Source organism: Lathamus discolor, chromosome 3 (assembly GCF_037157495.1).
Source record: "Lathamus discolor isolate bLatDis1 chromosome 3, bLatDis1.hap1, whole genome shotgun sequence".
NCBI classification, from domain to species: Eukaryota; Metazoa; Chordata; class Aves; order Psittaciformes; family Psittacidae; genus Lathamus; species Lathamus discolor.
This window is the reverse complement of record NC_088886.1, coordinates 73378778-73393192: the sequence shown is the minus strand read 5'-3', so window position 1 is coordinate 73393192 and position 14415 is coordinate 73378778. Positions and strand designations below refer to the sequence as shown.

Genomic DNA, 14415 nt, shown 5'->3' with positions numbered 1-14415 from the left:
TGCATGCACAGGGGACTGCAACGCTAACATAAAGTAAGAAGGAGACACCCAGGAAAGCCTTCCAAATTGTTTGTGACACGTATTTGACCTCCAGCCCCAGCTCACTGTTTAGCTTTGCCTGCACGTAGTTGGGCAACAACCAGCACACAGGATCAGCAATGCAGAACGCTGCTGGAGCCTCTCTGCCTGGTCTAACCCTCTTTCTGCAGCACAAAGAGCAGATTTTAAAACTGGAAGGCATCTGAAGAATGGAGCTAGACAAATAATCACCTGGGGAAGCACAAGGCATGTAATCCATGCTCCTCTGGCCTATGATGTTCAAGGACAGACTGGACAGAGCCTTGAGCGACACAGTCTAATGTGACGCCCATGGCAGGGGGTTGGAAATGGATAATCTTAAGGTCCTTTCCAACCAAACCAGTCTGCGATTCTATGGTGGAGGTAACTCAGCCCCAGTATCAAGCACCCACTGAAGGTCAGTGTCTGCTGCACTCACATACCCACTCCTGCCCATCAGGAGCACACAGCTCTCCCAACTCAAAGAGCTGACAAGTTCTGTCCTGACCAGAAACAAGCACTATAAAACTGACTACCACTCATAAGGAAATGCTACACCACGAGATCAGGACTGGAGATGCCAAGCAGAAGCCCCTAAAGCACAGGCAAAGTTGACACAGCGTCTGCACGAATACTGTATGATCATAACATCCCTCTAACCTTGAGAAGGTCTTACTAAGTCTAGAATTCCAATGTGACACTGTGAACTACCTTTTCTTTTGTGCTGGTGATGGTGATTACATACTCCAATGAGCCCAACCCATGAAAACACTCATTCCAGGAGGTACCCAAGCACCTCAAGGCTCCTTCCTTCCTTCCTCATGGGTTCACAGACTGCCCTGCAAGTGGAACTGGTCCAAACATGGCTTCACCTCCTCCTATAGCCTCTGACATTTCTGGTGGCTGACACTTTTGTGCTATCTCAACTGCTCTTCTGCTTCAGCAAACACTTTAGAGAGCCCAAAAGCCCTGAGGCACCAATATCATCACCAGCTCTGCCATCTTACACAACACACGACACTCCCACAGCATCTTTATCCCTGGACAGCCCCACGTCCAGTCCCCTGCTCCTCTTCTGCTTGGCTCCTGGGGACACACAGGCACCATCCTGCAGGTTCACCGAGCCCCTCGACCGACCACAGTGAACATTACCTCACTACAGACCTCCTACAGCATTCTTCATCTCCTGCCAAAGCTGGGTTTGACCACTCTGCCAGGAACACAAGGCAATTTCCTTCTTTTCAAACAAGTCTCAAATTAGAGCAAGCCACTCTGCTCCAATATGCCCATTTGGCTCACTTCAGTGAAGATGAAATCTTAATCAAAATGAAAAAATCAAGATCTGGGCTCCTCCAGGAGATGCAGAAGCTGTTTTTTTATCTCCATCCCTTCACTTCTTCCCCTTTTCTCAATTCAAAACTTGCAGGACAGGAACATCCTGGAACAACATTCTCCTGGTAGAATCTCTTCTAAAGCAAGCAGGTTTTCAGTGACTCCAGGGCTCCATCACTTTGCACTTCATGCTCTCTGCGCCCTGCCAGCAGCACAAACACGATACCAAGCCTCAGCAAAGAGCACTTACACTGCACCTGCACTGGCACAAATGGGCGCTCTAACCACAGCCCTATCTACCCAGTGCAGCCATGAGATGTGTTGCAAGAACAAGGAGAAGTAAACAAGGGGTGGGGAAGGACCAGACCCTGGTAGTCGCTCCTCTGACACTCCCTGCTGTCAGCTTGCAGAGCTGCCAGACACTGAGCATTGCCTTGATCTTATCAGGTCTGGAACTATAGCACCAAACCAGAGCCTTGAGACCTACCTGTCCCCTCACCTCCCTGTGCTTCAGTATCCCCACACATACGGGGGAATATAGTCTGGCATCACTCCTGGGAAGAAAGGGTTCCTCCAACAAAAAACCTACCCCGCAACTCCCAAGCAGCAGTCTTTGAGGCTCGACATGCCTAAAATACAGCTGCTGAGAACACCCACATCCCCAGCAAGATATTGTGTTAGGACATAGGATCACAGAGTGGTTTAGGTTGGAAGGGACCTTAAAGCTCATCTATTTCCAACCCCCTGCCACAGGCAGGGACACCTTCTACTAAAGCAGGGTGCTCCAAGCCCCTGTGTCCAACCTGGCCTTGAACACTGCCAGGGATGGAGCAGCCACAGCTTCTCTGGGCACCCTGTGCCAGCCCCTCAGCACCCTCACAGGGAAGAGCTTCTGCCTAAGAGCTCATCTCAATCTCCCCTGTTCTGGCAGGTTAAAGCCATTCCCCTTGGCCTGTCCCTACAGGCCCTTGTCCAAAGCCCCTCTCCAGGTTTCCTGTAGCCCCTTTAGGCACTGGAGCTGCTCTAAGGTCTCCCCTTCAGGAGCCTTCTCTTCTCCAGGCTGACCCAGCCCAGCTCTCTCAGCCTGGCTCCAGAGCAGAGCTGCTCCAGCCCTCGCAGCATCTCCATGGCCTCCTCTGGACTTGCTCCAACAGCTCCACGTCCTTCTCTTTTATCCTACTAACAAGGTATTAAATTTACCTAATGGACCAAGAGCTGCCAAGCACTGTGAGACATTTTTCTGGCTTTGTTCAGCTTTCCTTTCCTGATGAGGACCTTCCTTTACTGAGGTGTTGCAGCGAAGACACGAAGAAATGCCAGCTTGCCAGTGGATCCCAAAGTGAAAGTTCAAAGCACAATCTGGACTTCCCCAGGAGGTGGGACTGATCCAAGCCACTGCACCAGGAATGTTTGCCAGGATCAAGAAGGCTGTTCCATCTTAGTGGTTTGCAGGCTTGGATACTGCCATTCTAAAAAATAACGTAGGACAGAAAGCAGCAGCCAAGTACACCCTGCTGTGCTGGAGCCCCAGCGTTTGAGGAACCTATAGCTACGTGCCCCTATGTGGGGACATCTGCTCCTTCAGGTAGGGCAGAGGGAGATGTGAAAATATGCAGGATGTGATAACACCAAACACATTCGGGAAAAGAGAAGAAGGTGTTGTATCTCCTCTTGCCAATCCTCATGCTCCACCGCCCTAGGCCAAGAAGCTTCAGGAAGAGGAGGATTCACCAAAGGTTCGCAAGGTACAAAACCTATCCGGACATCTTTTGAAATACTCATTTTCTTCCAAGTTTTACTTCCACAGAGGCCCTTGCAAAATCAGAGCCATCTGTTGGAAATCAATAGCTGATGCTGATGATGGAAATGCTGAATCAGTTTTTCCTGCTATTCCAGCTGCCTGGAAGCAGCCCACGCCCCCCAGAAAGGTCAACAGTGTACAAAACATTGCAATGAAGTTGTGCGCTGTTGACATTTGCTCCTAGTGAGGATTTGGACACGCTGAGCCAGAAACACACAAGCTGCAATACCAAACAACACTACAGCCTTTCCCTATCAATGTTACATAATAAATAATGCATTTAAGTGTTGTGATGTTGGGCTCCAAATCCCAGCCTCATTGAGCCTTTAAACATTGGGCCATAATTATTTTTAGTATTTAGAATACAGAGTACTATCAGATCCCATTTAAAGCTTACTCTCAGATGAAGCAAGTCTGGTTCTTAAACACTTTCTTCAAGCAGAAAAAGGTGGCGGCAGCAGCTTGGGTAAAGCAAACAATCAATAGATGCATATGGACATATAGGTCACACAAGAATTAGGCTGAGGGAAAAACAAGTTAGCTGTGCAACTTGGCTGCTTTTCCACATATGGCGCTAGCCATTTGTGGTTTAAGCTTTGAGGAGCTCCACTTCGTCTGAGCCTGCAACAATTCCAAGCTTCCAAGAAGCAGGTTTTTACTCTAACTCCTCTGCTACTTTATACTGGCTAACGCTTTCATGTGAGCATCGCTGGCTTATACACATACTGCACTAGGAAAAACTGAAGGAGGAACTGGAAAATTGTGTTCTGTGCCCTGCAGAGCAGAAAAATATCCTTCAAAAATATAGAACTGACCTAGAAAAAGGAAGAGTTCTGCTGCTGCCCTCTAATGAGCACATCTAACATCTGAAAAAGAGCACTCCAACAGATACGTTCTGTTCTGCTACAGGCACGGCCTCTTCTGCTGCAGAGCTGTCAGCAATGCAGTCACAACTGGAGCAAGGCAGCACCTTCTACATAGCAAACATACAGAAAAACCAGCTGGATGGACCCACGACCTACTCCGTGCTTTCGTGAGCTTAGAGTATATGGCTGTCTACTCTTCCGTTCTCTCCTTCCCCAAACAGAGGGAGGAGTGAAAAGGTTCCTAACTGTCACCTTCAGGACACAAGCAGGTTTATCAGCTCACCCCTGCCTGCAGCTTCCACAAGGACTATCCTCCCTCCAAAGTTACCGCCCAAGTAGATCGCTGCATTCAAGTTCTGTGTCCCTTGCTTGGGTCTGTCTGGAAGCTATTCATTGTCAGATCTCTTCATCCAACCTAGCAGAGAAAATTCTGTAACCTCATGGTACAGAGTTAGACCATACGCTGCACTGCCACAGAAGGCCATGATGCTGTTATAGGTATAGAGGTACAAAAGAAACATGGAGGAATGACCTGCTTAAGTGTCATAAAATCACAGACTGGTTTGTCTTCAAGGGACCTTAAAGCTCACCCAGTTCCAACCCCTGCCATGGGCAGGAACACCTTCCACTAGAGCAGGGTGCTCCAAGCCCCTGTGTCCAACCTGGCCTTGAACACTGCCAGGGATGGGGCAGCCACAGCTTCTCTGGGCACCCTGTGCCAGCGCCTCAGCACCCTCACAGGGAAGAGCTTCTGCCTAAGAGCTCATCTCAGTCTCCCCTGTTCTGGCAGGTTAAAGCCATTCCCCTTGGCCTGTCCCTACAGGCCCTTGTCCAAAGCCCCTCTCTCCAGCTTTCTTGTACATTTAGCTTAGACAGTGTCCATTGAGATCTACAATATTAAAAACCCCAACAAAAGACCCCTAAAGCCTTACTTTCTTTCTATAAACCCCTTGCCTAAAAAGCTAAACCCAGATTACATGCCTTTATCAGTTATGCCACATGTGAGCATCAATAATACCACCTTTGAACTGGGAAAACAGATCTTCAGGTGCTGCACACATTTTGACCCAAGCATAAAGAAAACATTTGTCCATAAACTACTCACAAAGACTTTCTGATCCTCTATATCCTGAGGATCCCTGTGCTGAGCAAAACAGCTCTCAGCACAGGAACCAGCACCACATCCTATTTCTCAGGGGTGCATTGCAGTCAGTGGTGGCCTGAGAGAAGAAGAGCTCCAGCAGAATATCATGTTTTCTCGCAACTGCAATCTGTGGCCCATCAGTGCTGCAACTGAAGGCTTACATGTGCCCCTATGAACAGACAATATAGTTTAAACAACAAATAAAACCTTAGGCAAGCTAGACCTTTATTCCAGTAAAGGATAAGTTGCACAGAATAAATCTATAGATCCCACTTAGTCTGGGAGATCTACCATTAAACACCCTGTCATCCAGATAAGACCCACATTAGCAGAGATTAATCTATTGGTAAATCAGATTTATGCAGATGACAACCTTAGTGTAGAAACCCTTGGAAAAAATAGCCAAGCAAAATAGGCTTCCTCACATGGGCAACTCCCAGGGGTGTCAGCAGAGGAAAGAGGAGGCTGACTCATCCTGCACCCCAGAAGCACCTCAAGTCAGAAGGGGCAACCCAGAAGAAGGAGACCTCTCATCTCACCCACACTGTACCAGGCTCCACCAATTTTCTAACTAGAACACCTATTAAATATTAAACTCCCAGGACACATATTTCAGAAACACCTTTGACAGCTTGACACAACTCTGTACCAATGCTGGTGACAAAGGAAGGGCGCTGACTTCCAGAGCTGTCAATCTGCCCTCTCCACAGGCAGTTCTTCATCCCTCTTGGGATTCAGTTCCTTAAGTCATGCAGTGTTAAACTGTTCTTCTCATGCCCCATGAGAGGTTTTCATGACTGGGATTCGTGCTGGGTGCAGCTCTTTGCCACCAGTGCAGAACTGTGCCTCCTCCCTCTCTCTCTGTAGCATTTATAATGTTATAACTCGATTATGCCAAAGCTCTAACATCAGAACAGCAAAGGCATGGATTTCAGTTCACAACCCTCTTTTGTAACACTGCAGCTTCAGTACTCCCCTAAGCAGGGCTGATCTATTTTTGTGTTAAGTAAGGATGTCTGACCATTTAAAACTGATTTAGCAGAATACCAGGCTAGATTAGTATCCTTTTAAAGCTTTGGGAGTCATAATCACACAGAGCAAGACACAGCATGACATACAAACTGCCATGTCACATCACACCTAACCAGGAAGTCCAGGATGTACACTGACCCCAAATTCAGCAAGCCCTTCAGTGACACAATGGACTGACCCATTTGACCTAAAACCCACATGCTTGAATTTGTATAAGAGCTGCAGGAAGGCTTTGAAAAGCCCAGAGCAACACTTCAGAAGCCTCACCAAAGAAGTTCCCACTTCCTCAGTGAGCCCTCTCCTCCTCTTTACCCACTCAGCTGTGACACAGCCATAGAACCACAGAACCAGCCAGGCTGGAAAAGCCCTTTAAGCCCATCCAGTCCAACCATTCCCCAGCACTGCCAAGGCCACCACTGACCCATGGCACTGAGGCCTCGTCTCCACGGTGTGTGAGCACTGGCAGGGACGGTGACTGCAGCCCTGCCCTGGGCAGCCTGTTCCAATGCCTGTGCACCCTCTGGTGCAGGAATTGTTCCTCAGCTCCATCCAAACCTCCCCTGGTGCAGCTTGAGGCCATTTCCTCTTGTCCCATCCCTTGTTCCTTGGGAGCAGAGCCCAGCCCCTCCTGGCTCCATCCTCCTGTCAGGCAGTTGTAGGGAGCGATAAGGTTCCCCCTGAGCCTTCTCCAGAAACAAAGGAGAAACACGTGTAAAGGCTGCTCCAGGGCAAGCACGTACCTTCTACCATTGTTAGTGGGGAGCATGACACAACCACCACAGAAGCCAACCATAAGAAATTACAGGGATCTGACACATCGTTCAAGCTCTTAAGACTCATTTCAGGCTCTTCCCACTACCAACAGCCTCCTCTCTCGGGAGCAGATTGCAAACATCTTGGCAGCTCTGGCCACTCTGGAAAGCGTTCCTGTGTTTGTGTAGTGCTCAGTATCCATGACCACTGGCTAATTGGAGCATTTAAAAACATAACAACAAAACATTAATTTTAAGTAGAAGGACTTAGCCCCAGCTAGAGGAAGGGGAAGGAAACAAAATGTTAATTAACTCCAGAAATATTAACACAACTGATGCCCATGAGCTGGCAGAAGGCACTCACAACATGGAAATGGTCTATCTGCAGAAGGGAAGTCAAAGCACTTGAAGCAGTGCAAGTTTCAGACGCTCATTTAGCTCTTTTCACTTAATTACACTGACTAATTAAAGTGGAGTTTCATTCAGCTCCTCTCACAGCCAGCACCACACTGCACAGTAAATGTTAAAGTGTTATTAAGCAGTGTGGATTTTTTACTTCTTTAATAGAAATTATCATTATTTTTAAGGCGCGGGTGCCTTTGGCTTTCAGTAGGATTCCCACTCCAAGCAAGCTGTTGCAACCTACAGCCTTTTGTTCTTGTAGGCGCTTTAGGCACTGGAGCTGCTCTAAGGTGTCCTCTTAAGGGGCCTTCTCTTCTCCAGGCTGACCCAGCCCAGCTCTCTCAGCCCAGCTCCAGAGCAGAGCTGCTCCAGCCCTTGCAGCATCCCCAGGGCCCTGAGGAACATCACTTTTCACTGGTCCCCACTTGGACATTGAGCCTTGACCACAACTCTTTGCATGCGGCCATCCAGCCAGTTCCTTATCCACTGAGTGGTCCACCTGTCAAATCCATGCCTCTCCAGTTTAGAGACAAGGACGTAGTGCAGGACAGGGTCAAATGCCCTGCACAAGTCCAGGTAGATGACATCAGTTGCTCTTCCCTTATCCACCACTGCCATGGCCTCACTGTAGAAGGCCACCAAATTTGTCAGGCATGATTTGCCCTTCATGAAGCCATGCTGGCTGTCACCAATCACTCCTTTATTGTCTATGTGCCTTAGCATAGTTTTCAGGAGGATCTGCTCCATGATCTTCCCAGGCACTTAGGTGAGACTGACTGTAGTTCCCTGGGTTTTCCTTGTTTCCTTTTTTAAATCAGGGGCCTATACTTCCCCTTTTCCAATCAGCAGGACCTTAACCTGACTGCCACAACTTCTCAGATATGATAGATAACGGAGCTTGGATGCCCTGTTTGAAAGACATGTTGATATCCACATCACCCATGAGAATGAGAAATCCCAGTTCAAATGCCATTCAAGCAGCCGCTCCTTAGGGCAGCATCCATCTGCCAAACAGAGATTTTCAAGCATCTTAAAAAAGATGCAGAGAAGCTGTGGCTGCCCCATCCCTGGCAGTGTTCAAAGCCAGGTTGGACACAGGGGCTTGGAGCACCCTGCTCTAGTGGAAGGTGTCCCTGCCCATGGCAGGGGGTTGGAACTGGATGAGCTTTAAGGTCCCTTCCAAACCAAACCATTCTATGTTAAAATCATTTCAGTGCCACACCACTGAGGGCATCACCAATAGGTACCTCACTGACACCACTTTGTGGGAAAGCATTTCAATGCTCCCCAAATACAAACAGACCAAAGCCTGGGCAGCTTTGCTCAGAGACATATGGAGCAGGAACATCTTGTCATTGTGGACTAGCACAGCACGTCGCATTTTACACACACATTGGAGATGCTGCAGCTGCTCCTTGCAGGCCGCTCACTGTCAGCATCAATTTGCACCCCTCTCCATCTGAAGAGTGTTACGGTGGGGAACAGCTTGAGCAGGGTGCTCTAAAACAAACACAAGACACGCATGACAACTGCCAGCACAGAATGAGATGCTGAAGAAAAGCAACAGCAGTGGAATTGTGAAGATGCAGCAGCTTTCCACACTGCAGACGTGGTAAACGACCACCATAACCTGATTTAAAAACACCCCAAAAAGAAAAAAAGGCTTAAAACCGGTATTCAGAAAGGTTGTGTTCATTAAAACAAAATAACCCCCAAACCAAACAGAAACCCCCTGCTTCACAAGGCCAGGCACTACACAATAGCCAGGAAGGCACAGCTGAAGGGGATGGCAAGCAGCATGCTGTCCAGGAGGTGAAGGAGAAGCCCAGAATGAAGGCAATAGAAAGGGTGCCAACGTCTTTGCTCTGTTCACGTCACTAAAAGTCTGCCTAAAGAAGGTGGACAGTGCCAGGATTAGACACAGCAGGAGGGCAGACTCACACCATGTACCACAGAGGAACACAGCAAACATCTTCCCAGCAGAAGTAACCTGCCCCTACCAACAGCACAGCTCCAGGACTTGCACAGAAGCATTTCGTGGAGAAACATCATCAGGGATGAGGACAGAAGTGGAAGAACTGTAATACTTAAAGGGTACAAACAGACATTCAGTGATTCTGTCATTCTGTGAGCAGAAAGGATTAAAATTATGGAACACAAAGATTTGCATCCTGTCAGAGCTGCAATTCTTCAAGCAACACAGCAGTGGATCCACAGCAGTGGCAACCCTGAGTCGAGACACTGCAGGAACAGTGATGCTGAAGAGGAAGGGTCTCACCTGGATTCTGGCACACCACCCATTACAAGTGAAAACCAGAAAAGTAAATCATGTCCCATGAAGTTAGTGCACAGCAGGACCATGACACCAACCAACCACAGCTTTTCTGTTTCTCATTTGAGGCTACAAAAGGAGAACAGAATTGGACAAGTGGATGCAGAGCCCAAAGAGAAGGAAGCAGATACGTGACAGACACAGCTAATCTGGAACACCAGAACAGACGCTGAGGTGCAGACCAGAAGGACACAAGCATTGACTCTGAAGAGGAAGGCTTTGTAACAAAAGGAAATCAAGAGTACGTAAGAAAAAGGCAAAGCAAGGCTGTACATGGCTTTCAGACTCCAGCAATTCCAAGCTATCAGGTTCCTGCTTACCCTGATTTATTCTCTCCTGTCTCTGCATTTCTTCAGCAGGAAAAGGGACTTCCTTCTTTGTCAGATACTCAGGAATTTCACTTCTCTGCTCCTCTCTGTGCCACTGACAGATGAACCTATGCTACAAGGCACTGCCATCAGAAGATGAAACTCTCAAGATACAAAGGGGTAACTCAGAGATACCACAGCATACCTGAAAGTCCCCTCTATTTTCACATCCCCGTGTGCAGATCCGGGCTTGGTACAGAATCAGACTCACAGAGTGGTCTGGGTTGAAAGAGACCTTCAGAGATCATTTAGCCTAAACCCCCTTTCACCCTTCACCAGGTTGCTCCAAGCCCCTGTGTCCAACCTGGCCTTAAACACTGCCAGGGATGGGGCAGCCACAGCTTCTCTGGGCACCCTGTGCCAGAGCCTCACAGCCCTCATTGTAAAAAATGTCTTCTTTATGTCCAACCTAAACATACCTTATGGTGTCCTTAGGGACCCTTAACTGGTTTGGGGCCAGAGGCAGCAAATGGCTTTAATCCATGCATCAAATCACATTTTCCTGGCTCACCAGTAGCACAGGAGGAGCTAAAGCAATCTGCAGGAAAAGCTACTCTTGGCACAACCTCAGAAACCAAGGTGACCAGCCAAGGTTTTGCAAGCAATTCTGACCTGGTAGCACTTGCTGCCATTGCTCTTTTGCTTTCTCAACAATGCATCTTGTCAGAGGGCCCTTTTGGAGAAGCTGAAAATAAAGCAGGAAGATGCCAGTCTAGTTGTTCATCCCATTCCACAACTGGTTCATCATCCGCTCCAAAAAACCCAGACATTCCCAGGCAACTGGTTTGCCAGAGTCACGTTTGAACAGGCCTTTGCTTCAAGGGGCAAATACTGGGGAAGGAAACCTAAAGCAGGGAGGAAAAAAGTGGAAGAAAAAGGGTGGAAAAAAGCAAACACAAACACACACACACCCCCCCATAAGACAGACCATTATTTCTGACTGACTTGGAAGCACTTACTTCCCACGCTACAGAGGCTCACCCACAGGAGATTTATTCCCTCACACTAGTAGCAGAGTGCCTTGCATGGATTAGGTTATGGCAAAGCATTTGATTTACATTACGTCAGTGACTAAGTAAACTACACTGATGGAAAGCAATCACTGAGCAAGCTCCTGGACTTAGCTCCAGTGTTCACAGTGAGATGTTGCTGGCTTTTGTAACCTATTAGCATGTGGAAATCATCCGGAATCTGGTGTTGAGATGAGCTAATGATTAAAGACAAGAAGTAGAGCAGAAGAGCAGCAGGTCTTCTTCACAGTATGAGATGGCTCAGAGCTCCCCATATTAAAATACTTCCCATCTTGGACCACTGGCTTCCTACCATCACACATGCAAGCCTCACCAAATATTAATTTAATTTCTCTATTACGGTTCCATCCTTTCCCTCTCATGCAGCCAGAACCATTGATGCCAGAACAGCCTAAGCTGATAGCTCACCCCAACCAAAACAAGCACACTGAGTCAACCTCGTATCTAAGGGAAGCAACAAGACCATTACCATGAGAGCAGCAGATACTTCCAGTGTGGCACCCTGCCTCCACTAGCTGTACCAGGAATCCTCAGGAAAATGTTGGCAAGAACCAACACCAGCAGCTTATCCTCCCGAAACAAGGAACTCCTTCATTCTCCTTTCAGCCCCAGCACACACCTGCGCAGGCAGACACAACCACTCGTGTTAACCAAGATGCTAACCCTGCTAGAGATGCTAAACTTTCCAACTTGAGAAGGATGCTTCTCCCTCTTCCTTCAGAATAACCACAGCCAACCTCACTTACAAAACTGAGGAAAGGTAAGGAGACAAAAGGTAGAGAGAAAGTGCTCCTGGCTCGTTCTTCCCCCTGTACCACCACCTCTTCCAGGAGCAACTGCTGTCCCTGCACCATGCTTTGAGGAGACCAGGCAGGCTTTCCAGGTCTCTTCTACTGATCCAGCCAGCCACCATCCTCTCTGAAACAGTAAGAGGAGGTGCAGACAGGTGGAGCCACAAGCCAATGTCACCACCTATTCTTCCTTACTTTTCCAGCAATAAGCAATCTCTCAACCTCACACATCCTTCCAGGCCAGCTCCACATCTGACAGCTTCACAGTTAGCAGAAGGCACTCCAGCTCACATAACTTTGGTGCTCAGGCTCTGTCAAGACAAAAGTTGGGCCCCCTGTTCAAGCACAAAGCCAAAATGTGAAAGACCAAGTGGGGAAATGAACATGTCACGATAGTACAAGGATGGTCAAATGTTTTACCCAGAAATATCTTGTGCAGATACCTTTGTGCTGCAATGCCATGAAAGCATTACCAGCATGCCGTAAGATGCTGGCTTTCTGGGAACTACACCTCCAAAAGCAGAGGGATGCAGGGTCTAAGGAGGAGAGATAAAAGAGCAAAAACCCACAGCAACCAGCAGAGTAACCCAGAGTGTTTCCTGTCAGGTCCAACCCCTGTAACTGATCCCTTGTTTCATGCCCTGCAAGCCTCTGTAAGCCCACACTGATGTCTTCCTGGCTGTCCCTAAAGTGTCACAGCACAAGCCCAGACTGTAACACAAAACAGAGATACCAGTAACCTTAGATAATGTGAAGCAATCCTGGGAGTGCACGCACACACACAGGGAGGACAAAGATACCAGCTTTCTCAACAGCCACACATTCCTGGGCAGAATAAAATCCTCAGCTGTGAAAAGCACAGGAGATAGAGAAATAAAGCCTACCTACAGTCTGCCAAGTTGACCTTCTCAGAGCTTGAAATGCAAGTGGGAGAGAGACATTTTTTTGTCTTGCTATTAAATCTAAAAATAACAATGTGTAGGAGAATCCTACCCTACTGCCCTGTGCACAAAGCTAATGGGGGTGGGAGGAAAGTGGGGATGAGGGTTGGAGTCAAGTTGAATTTGCTGCTGAACAGGCCCTCAGCTGACCAGGGATCCCAGGAGACAAAGCAGAGCCTGCCTAGAATCTCTTTTCTAACTCCAGGGTGTCTGCTATTGTATGCACAGCCTAGTTACAGTTCACTGACTTAACACAAAAAATGAATTGATTTCCATAATGAAAAGGCCTCCACATGGCTCCAGAATGATACAAAAAGAAAGGGCACAGCAGCTTGGGAAGATTGGAGAACAAAATCAAACCACTTTTTGCCTCGTTGAGCTGCAGTTTTGGGCCCTCAGACAAACAGCTATTTTTAGCTGATCATCTGGAAAGTGCAAGGCAGCACAAAGCATTGGGGTCAGCATCACTGCAGGCAGCCAGCACGCAGCCTCAAGAGAGGGTTAAATGTAGTCAGGCACCACACATCTGCATCATCAGCACTTGCAGAGGAACCAGAGGCACAGAGCTATTTATAAAGCAGATCTGTGCAGCTGCAGCCTGCAGTGAAAGACAGGGACTGCAGGCTGTCAGCCCTCAACATGCTCATTTAATTAAAGGGATGGCTATGTTTGCGTGCACGCATGTATGCACACATGTCCTTTTCCCAGGAGAGGTACAAACAGTGAGCTCAGTGTTGGAAAACAAGTCATTTCACAAAGGTTTCTGTGCAGAGGGCAAGCATCCCCAGCAAACGCGTCCTCACACAACCTTCCCATTCCCTCACACTGTGACTAAATGTGACTGACGGGCTGTGGCCACTGCAGCTCAGGTAACCACTAGCCTTGAGATGGTTACTGGGTTGCTTTGTAGCCCTGGACATGAAAACAAAGTCACTGTAGTGGTATTAATCTGCATGGAAAGAAGAGATTCAGTTTGTAAGCAAGGTATTTGTGAGTCCCACATGTCTTCTGCACCAGGACAGATTAGTGTGCCATCAGTTTCCATTTTGAGGTGAAATGGAAACCCAGCTTCAGACTCAAAGCTCTGTCTGCCACTAAGCAGGGAGCATTTCCTTGTGGGATTAGAAAACAATAGCCTCTATCACCACCTCACCATTCCCACTCTTACTCCCGGTAATCCTTGGTGAGTTGAACTCTCCTGCCAGAAGACCTAGAAACGGCAACGGACAGGAGAAAATAGGTGGCAATCAGCCTGCTGGGGGTAAAGCACTGTTGATGCACAACAAGCAACTAGCTGGCAAACCAGAGTGTGAATGGCAGCTGCTGGTGAGGCAGAAGCAGCTGCAGAGCAAGCCTGGAGATCAGCTCACAGCCTGGGCTCTGCCATCCTCCCAGCCCCTGAGGCCCAGACCCCTAATTTCCCACCCCACACATGCCATTCTGCTTCCTCCAATCCTAGACAGAAACCAGTTGGAAAAGCCCCTGCAGGAACAGAGGGAGCTGTGGTTTGGGTTCAGTTCTGACAGCCACTGCAGAATACAGTTCTCGGTGTCCTTGCACACAACT

General features: G+C 48.2%; 1 protein-coding gene across 1 annotated transcript in view; it reads right to left on the bottom strand.

Annotated features, from left to right (window-relative positions):
* The window catches only part of SLX9 (SLX9 ribosome biogenesis factor), a 47768-nt gene that overhangs the window by 31239 nt on the left and 2114 nt on the right, over window positions 1-14415 (bottom strand). The gene's annotated exons all lie outside the window — the stretch shown is intronic.